General features: G+C 47.3%; 1 long non-coding RNA gene across 5 annotated transcripts in view; it reads right to left on the bottom strand.

Annotated features, from left to right (window-relative positions):
* LOC102388827 overlaps window positions 1–7,178 on the bottom strand; it is a 74,596-nt gene extending 67,418 nt beyond the window's left edge. For 4 of the 5 annotated variants that reach the window (XR_323161.3, XR_323158.3, XR_323160.3 and 1 more), the window contains exon 1: window positions 6,710–7,178. This is a non-coding gene — a long non-coding RNA (uncharacterized LOC102388827). The remainder of the gene's footprint in view (window positions 1–6,709) is intronic. The other variant, XR_003092685.1, reaches the window with a different exon arrangement.
* Between the last annotated feature and the right edge of the window lie 1,884 nt (window positions 7,179–9,062).

Below are 9,062 nucleotides of genomic sequence, written 5' to 3'. Positions count from 1 at the left end.
CTCTCATTGTAGGGTCTGCCCTGCTGTCCCCGGATCATGCGGGTGGCCCTCCTCTGGACCCTCTCAATGTTGTCCACATCCCTCTTGAAGTGGGGTGCCCAGAACTGGACACAGTACTCCAGCTGTGGCCTGACCAGTGTCGTGTAGAGGGGGAGGATCACCTCCTTGGCCCTACTTGAGATGCACCTGTGGATGCACGATAGGGTCCGGTTAGCCCTGCCGACCGTGACCTCTCACTGTCAGCCCACGTTCATCTTGGAGTCAATGATGACTCCAAGATCCCTTTCTGCCTCCGTGCTCTCAAGAATGGAGTTTCCCATCTTATAAGTGTGCTGCTGGTTACTACTGCCCAAGTGCAGCACGTGTCCCCCATGCCTCCCCAGGAGTGCTTGCAGCAGCAGGGAGCCAGCGCCCCATTCCCCCAGGACAAGTCACCCATGGCTCCATCCCAAACCCTGCACATTCCAGCCCCAGGCCTCAAGCCCCCATACACTGTCTGGGCTCAACAGCACCCCCAGCCCCGTCCAACTCCCTCCCTCACTAAGGAGACCTCAATTCCTGCCCTCCCCCCCCCCCCCCCCGCCAGACTTACCTCCAGGGTGCCTGGCAGCCATGTGCATGTGTACACCACCCTGCATCACACAGACACCCCATAAGCAGCATGTGCCGCACAGCTTAGAGGGAACACTGCCCATAAGGCACCTTCTTATTATTATATTACCTCTTCTTGGCTCAGACTGCTCTGAAAAGATTCAGACCCTCACAAATTGCTCCCATTTGAAGGAGAAAGTGTTGAAGTCAAGTATTTCTTTGGTGCCATCCTATCTATTCACAAAGACTCTTCTAGGCCCCATTTTCATGGGCATAACAGGAACAAACAGCAGTGAGTAGTTTCCTTGTACAGAGATCCACATTCACCTTTTCATCCTGTAGTAACCCCCCAAAAAGATCTGCCTCATCTTCCCTCTCAGGGTCACACACATCACTTTCAGGTTGGCTGATCTCCTCTGGCAGACTTTAAACTAGGCTCATTGGGGAAAGGGGAGGATGAGGTCGGAGGGAGCCTCAGAACACCAACCCAAGTGTCACCCACAAGAATAGCCCAGCCAAGACTGACAAGCACAAGAAATACCCAGGCAAGAGACCCGGATAGTCCTGCGATTGGGGGGGGGGGGGGGGGGGGGGCGGTGCATACACCTTCAGGAGGCCTTAAATGCCTCTACGCTAATGCCCATAGTATGGAAAACAAGCAGGAGGAATTTGCCCTCCTGCTAGCTAACACAAACCCAGACGTAGTGGTGCTCACCAAAATGTGGTGGGATCCAACGCACAACTGGGCGGTGAACAACAAGGGCTATAGGCTGTGCAGGAGGTATAGGACAGGGAGGAAAGGTGGGGGTGTGGCGCTCTATGCCAAAGAACAATTCCCATCCTCAACAAGCAGCACTGGGTCAGAGGAGGGGCAGACTGAAGTGCTCTGGGTCAGCATACAAGGGGGTCAGGGGGAAAAGATTTAATGGTGGGGGTCTACTACAGACCACCCAACCAGGGAGAAGAGCTAGACCAGGAATTCTCAGATCAGCTCGTGGAGGCAGTCAAGTCAAAGGATGTGGTCATCATGGGTGACCTAAACTATCCGGACATCTGCTGGGAAGAGCTGTCAGCCAGGTCTGACTACTCACATAGGTTCCTAGCCGTGTTACAGGACCTTCATCTAACCTAGGAGGTGCACAGCCCCACCAGGGGAGATGCCTTGTTAGACCTGGCCACAAGCGACAACCTGGTGAGGGGACTGCGGGTGCTCGATCACCTGGGCAATAGCGATCATCGCCTGCTCAAATTCACCATCCAGCACAGGGTGGCAAAGGCCTGCAGTAAGACAGCAGCCCTGGACTTCAGGAGGGCAGATTTCATTGACCTAAGGAGACTAGTCAGGGAGGCACTGAGGTCCCAGAGGGGTGGGGAGTTGGGAGTTCAAGAAGAGTGATTGTTCCTGAAAGAGATGATCCTCCAAGCCCAAAGGGTGGCAATCCCAGCACAGATCAAAGGGGGCAATAGTGCTCAAAAGCCCCCATGGCTCATCAAAAGCATCCAGGAACATCTCAAAGCTAAGGAGGCATACATGCAATGGAAGGGAGGGGCCTTCACCAGGAAGGACTATACCTCAGTTGCTCGGGATTGCAGGGGGGCTGTTAGGAAGGCCAAGGCAGAGATGGAACTGGGACTAGCGACCCAGATCAAGGACAACAAGAAATTCTCTTTTAAATACATAGGGGGTAAAAAGAAGGTACTGGGTAACGTGGGGCCTCTGCAGGACATGCTAGGAAATCTGGTGGTCTCACCAGACAACAAAGCTAACCTATTTAACAATTTCTTTGCCTGCATTTTTCTGAGCAGGGACCAGGTCATCCCCCCCACCAGGATCCCCGATGGTCCCAGGGGACGTGCACCCAGGCCTAGGGTCAGAGAGGACCTAGTCAGGGAACTTCTGGAGGGACTGGACATATTTAAATCAGCCAGTCCTGACGATCTCCACCCCAGAGTGCTAAGGGAATTATCAGAGATCATTGCGGGACCCCTGGCACGGCTTTACGAGCACTCATGGTGCTCTGGTGAGGTGTCAGAGGACTGGAAAAGGGCCAATGTGGTCCCCATTTTCAAAAAAGAGAGGAAGGAGGACCCAGGAAATTATAGGCCTGTTAGTCTTAGCTCAGTCCTGGGGAAGCTCTTTGAGAAAATTATCCAGGTGCACATCTGCAAGGGGCCAGAAGGGGAGATTATGCTTAGGGGCAACCAACATGGGTTCATTAGAGGTAGGTCCTGTCAAACCAACCTGGTTGCCTTTTATGACCAGGTCACAAAATCATTGGACGCAGGTGTCGCGGTGGATGTAGTCTTTCTGGACTTTAGGAAGGCCTTTGACGTGGTCTCTCACCCCATTCTCGTTAAAAAAATTAGGAGATTGTGGTGTTGATGCTTACACAGTCAGATGGGTCACTAACTGGCTGGAGGGCCGCACCCAGAGAGTGGTGGTGGACGGGTCATTTTCGACCTGGAGGGTTGTGGGCAGTGGGATCCCCCAGGGCTTGGTCCTGGGGCCTGCACTGTTCAACATCTTCATCAGCGACTTGGACGAGGGGGTGAAAAGCACCTTGTTCAAATTTGCAGATGACACTGAGATGTGGGGAGAAGTGGGCACGCTACAGACAGGCTGCAATTGAATCTGAACGGGTTACAGAGGTGGGCGGATGAGAATAAGATGAGATTCAACACTGACAAGTGCAAGGTGCTGCACCTGGGGAGGAAGAACCAGCAGCATACCTACAGGCTGGGGAACTCCCCTCTCATCAGCACAGAGGCAGAAAAGGATCTTGGAGTCATTATAGACTCCAAGATGAACATGGGCCACCAATGTGGGAATGCAGTCAAGAAATCTAATCACACCTTATCATGCATCCACAGATGCATCATGAGCAGGTCTAAGGAGGTGACCCTCCCCCTCTATGCGACATTGGTCAGGCCGCAGTTGGAGTACTGCATCCAGTTCTGGGCACTGCACTTCAGGAGGGATGTGGACAGCATCGAGAGGATCCAGAGGAGGGCCACTCACATGATCAGGGGGCAGCAGGGCAGGCCCTACGAGGAGAGGCTAAGGGACCTGAACCTGTTCAGCATCCACAAGAGAAGACTGAGAGGGGATCTGGTGGCCGTCTCTAAACTGGCCAAGAGGGACCAGCAGGCTATGGGAGAGTCCCTGTTCCCCCGAGCACTACTGGGAGTAACAAGGAATAATGGCCATAAGTTGACAGAGAGTAGATTCAAGCTAGATATCAGGAGGCACTACTTCACAGTCAGGGCGGCTAGGATCTGGAACCAACTTTCAAGGGAAGTGGTGCTCGCTTCTACCCTGGGGGGTCTTCAAAAGGAGGCTAGATAGATACCTTGTCGGGGTCATTTGACCCCGGTACTCTTTTCTGCCCATGGCAGGGAGTCGGACTTGATGATCTGCTCAGGTCCCTTCTGACCCTACCAACTATGAAACTGCTTTTCTTGTTTTCTGCTGCCTTTCTCCTCCTACTCTCCCCTCCACCATACACACAGCTGCAACAAACCAGTCCCCTAGCTCTTGTAATTCGGTGTAGCCACATAAACCTTGACTGATATGTCATAGGCCAGTTCCTTGTTCAAGAACCCCCTGTTGTTTTAGCTATTGCTGAATTAAAATCAGGCAGAACATAGGGCAGGTTGGCACCTTGGAGACTAACTGGTTCAGAGGTGCATGAGCTTTCATAGGCAACAACCTACTTCATCAGATGATATGAATGAACTCGGCTGACTAACAATGCTTTACACATCCAGCACCTTTAACTAGGTTGGTAATTGACTACAGATCAAGCACCCACTTGATGGCAGCCACATGTATAACATTATTATAAACTTCCAATAACACGAAGCAGAATGGAACCAGAGCAAATACCCTCTCAGCATCTAGATGACCTCCAAGCCTGCTCCAGGACTTATTTAAACAAACAAAAAAAAAAAAGGGGATGAAGTTTTGCTTTGGGTCCATCCAGCTCTCAATATCAGTTCCTTTGATAAAGCTCTCAAGTCTCAGAGATCTTCCTACAGAATGGTTAATGTTGCAGCCTCTACTCTGACCAAGCCTAACAGCCCATACACACTCCCCAGCCCCTGTCTCCTCACCATAAGAATGAGTTAAGAAGCTGTAATTCTGCTGAAATAAGCTCCAAACAAGAAAGAAAGGGCAACGGACTTGGGTTCAATTAGAAACAGCATAAGAGAAAATTAAGCAGTGTTCTCATTATTGCAGCAAGGGAAGATTAGGTTAGATATTAGGGGAAAAACTTCCACTAGAAGGATAGTAAAACAGTGGAACACGTTTCTCAAAGAAGTTGTGCCATCTCCATCCTTGGAGGTTTTTAAGACCGATCTAGACAAAGCCTTGGCTGGGATGATGGAGTTGGTGAGGCTTCCGTTTTGAGCTGGAGGTTAGACTAGATGACCTCTTGAGGTCCCCTCCAACCCTAATCTATGATTATAACAGAGCAATGCAAATTAAGGGAAAGAATTAGGCCGACGTGTAACATGGGTCAAACTACTTGCACATATGAATTTAAGAGTATGACTTTGCTTTAATGAGTAGTGATAAGCAGAGCTACAACCTCCTGATTGCAGCCTAGGTGAAAATTTGGAATTTCTTTAGAACTGCAAATAAGGAACATCATTTATTTGCTGCTGTTGAAGACAATGAGTGCATTTTCATGAGGTCACAACAAAGCATTTCTGCTGTTTCCTCAATTGTGTGCACATGTATAAAACAAGCAACCACAATTTAGCCAGATCTTTGCTTTCACTGAGAAAAACAGCACTGCTCAAATTGCAAAATCAATTCATTTCTACCTGAGGCACATTCATTAGCATCTACCACTTGGTCAGTCTGACAGTGGCAGGCTGGGCTTGCTGATCTCAGACACCTTACAGCTTGGGCCTGAATCAAACGTGTATATAGTATTGACAATAGATTTGGGGATGTTTTGTGACTGCAGCACCAAGTGGGTAGTTTAGGCTTTTAGACAGTGGAATGTTTTTTAGTAGCCAGAAGAGAGGATCAGGGTTCAATGCTTTTTGATTCTATACTGAGTTGGGAACAGGGCCCGGAAGGGGCGTCCTCCTAGACCACTGGATCCAGTTCCCTAAATTTGTAGGAAACGATCTACTCTAAAATCCCCACTTGAAACCATCATGCACAGCTACAAGGGACAATATCTGAAACACCCAACACATGCTACAACACTGCTACAGAGTCATTTGATTTCTCTGAGCCTCAGTTTAGGTCTAACTATACTTTGCTACCTCATAACATTTTGTGATGTTCACTAAAGTTATATATGTAAAATCATCTAAGATGAAAGGCATTGTGTAGCGAGAGAGCAAATGAATCTTGTTGTATAACAGGATGTTCCTCTTTCTAGAATCCCGTGCTGTTCCCAAATCAGGTAAATCCAAGAAAAGATTTATCATCAGCTTCTTGATTAGACAAACTGCCTCAAATTGGATTTTGTTTACAATGCAAGAATCAATGGCCATTTCAAGCTAAACTATATTTTGAATTAACACAACTTCACATGCTGCAATTAGTACAAAGACGCTTAACTAACAGCATTCACATCACCACTATTTTCCTACAATTAGGCATTAGGCTTTGAGGCGGTAAATCAAAACTTGGGTACATTTTGCAAACAGATCTTGCACATGAACTTTTGAATTAAGACTGCTGTGTAACAGTGATTAAAAGAGTCTCCTTCCTGTATGTTAAAAAAAAAAAAATGTAAATAAACAATTATCCCGTTTCTACAAAGAAATTAGGTTGATCAATTAAGTCTACTGCAGAAAACCTTGAATTAGCCTGATTAGTTTCAGCTACTTAAATTCAGAAACAGATGCCTCACTTTGCTGAGCTCATGATTAAAGGCTGCATTCACAAAAAAAATTGGATTACGCACACTTAAGACAATACCTTGCATTTTTTTCCACAGCAGATGGCCTGCACAATTAGTAACATTTTTTTTTTTTTTTAATAATTGCAACAAGAATGCATCTGAAGTGAGAACATGGCTAGGCCAAACTGAGCACTCAAAGCATTCTGGAAAATATCCATGAAACAAGGCTATTTTAATTGCTCACTTACATTAGGATGGGTCATATGCATCACGATTATGACATACCCTTTGTTCCCATGCAGGTTACAGCAGGAAATAAGATACTGCCTCCTTCCCTCAGTGGGATATCCACAGAGGTACTGCTCCTTCTCCGGTGCAGGGGGTGAAAGTACCTGGGCTTCTCCCACTAATGCTCTGGTCAGAACAGCTGAGTAGCAAGGAGGAGGGATGGGATAACCTGTTCCAGGTGTAGATCTGGGGCATGGTATTTTCTCCTGAAGAAATATTGGGACTCTGAAACACAATATGGTCTCCTGCCTACTCCAAAGCACCAAAGACATACTGCTCTTTACCCAGCCCCTTCACTGGTATAAAATTAATATAGCTGCTATTGAATTTAGTGCAGCTATGTTGATTATACCAGCTGAATAGATTTTTTTAGTGGCATTGACTAGGTCACCTCCACCCCAAAATACAAGCTAAGGCCCTGGTTCAGGAAAGCATGTCCTCCTATGCTTCAGTAAGTCAAACAAGTGTTTAAATAGGCTTTCCTACAGAGGGATGCTTCCATGAATTGGGTTGATCCTCTAATAGAAATTCAGGTTAACTCCAGAAATACCAATGTCATTTCTGCTCATTTAGGCTGTTGTAATGAGGATCAGAATCTGGCCCTAAAATGGTCATCATAAGAAAAAGTCATAACACTTAGAGACCTATTTTTGGTAGTCTTGGCCCCAACAGACATGCATCTCCCAGCTACACTAACTTCCTACTTTCTCAGTTACTCAGCACTTGTTTCTATCAGCCTGGGAAGGAGTCATTTACTGACTGTGAAAAGCAAAAACACCTAACAACCATATCTTACTATATGAGACAGCCTCATATTTTGAATTGAAAGGTCCCTGAATTCTCCTCAGATATGAGTCTGTAGTTGCATTTCATATTCCTCTGATTTAACAACATCCTAAGCAGTGGGTACTGAAACTGAATTATTACACTTCAAAATATTCTGTATTAATTTATCCATCTGCTATAGCATTTTGCATAGTCAGGGCCTCCTTTGGGCACAACAGCTCAGGCAATCAAGTAAGATTCAAAGACATTGGCAGTAGATTAGATTACTTAGGAGAGAACATGGAGCCTGTATCAACAGAGGGCTTGGGTCTGTTCTCTCTGTGTCACAAATCCCAGGGTGCTTTCATTGAGGCTAATGGGCTTGAATTAATATATAACATGTGTTAAGTGAGGAAAGTATCCAGTTCAGGAAATCTGTAGAATTACTGTTTGTCATCCTTATCTTGGTTACTTTTACTTTTCTTTTACCAACTATTTGTGGCCATATGTTCCTGTAACCTTGCTGAGGTTAGAAACTAAGTGGCATGCCAGGTTACTGGCATCCAGGCCTGGGCAATCACCCAGGGTCAGAAGAAACAACTGAGATCCAAGGGGAGCATGCAGAGTTGAAGCATAAGGGCGCCAGCAAACCAAAATCCAGAAGATCCATCTGGGGAACTGGGTCAGTGATATAGAGGCTTGGGCAGAGTCCAGGTCAGGAAGCCAGCCAAGTCTGGTATCAGGGAGCCAAAGAGTCAAGACAAACTCAGGGCCTGTGAGCAAGCCAGGTTGGGTAGCCAGAGAGCTAATATCAGCACAAGCCAAGGACAAAACCCCCCTGAGTAAAATGTTAAGCCTTGCTGCCCTGACATTTCCTCTTCCAAATCAGGGGTTTTTATAGGAAGGGGTAAGGGGACAGCTGACCCTGGCTGGCCACTCCAGCTGCAGAGCGTGGACATGCGGCTAGGCCCTGATAATGGGTTCTGACCCCCTATGTCCACCCCAGTGCTCAGCTGAGGAGGTGGCAAACTGGGATGAGTGGCTGTGCCTGGCAGGCTGAAGTGCCAGATTCAAGGCCACAGCCTGACAGTAAGCGGGGTTGGATCTAGCCGTTGCTTGAATTGGAGGTCTGCAAAGAAAACCTGGCTGCTGCTGCAGCTAATTGTGATCATTTCTTCAGATGTACGCTGGAATCTGTAGTCTTCATGGACCACACCTCCATATGGGAGACAGGAGTTGCTGATGCATGAATTATATCACTGCTAGTACACAAAAATCATTCAAAAAATTGTAGTTGCAGTAAGACTCAATTAAAGCACATGAAACAATAAAAAGCAGCTAGTTCCTCAGGCTCCATGTCACTGTGCTTACAGGTCCCTAGCACGCTGCCACTGTGGTCAGGGACTTGATATCAGCTGAAGCCTGGCTGCGTCCTCTGCAGATTGCTCAGTCTACTTCAGTCAGCTTCTGGAATAGCTCACTTGCTCTCAGACAAGCTGATAGTAACTGGTAGTTTGACGTTAAGTGCAAAGTCTGTTCTCTCAGTGA

This window comes from Alligator sinensis, unplaced genomic scaffold (genome assembly GCF_000455745.1).
Source record: "Alligator sinensis unplaced genomic scaffold, ASM45574v1 scaffold85_1, whole genome shotgun sequence".
In the NCBI taxonomy this organism is placed as follows: domain Eukaryota; kingdom Metazoa; phylum Chordata; order Crocodylia; family Alligatoridae; genus Alligator; species Alligator sinensis.
The sequence above is the reverse complement of the archived record's forward strand: the minus strand, read 5'-3'. Positions and strand labels throughout refer to the sequence as shown.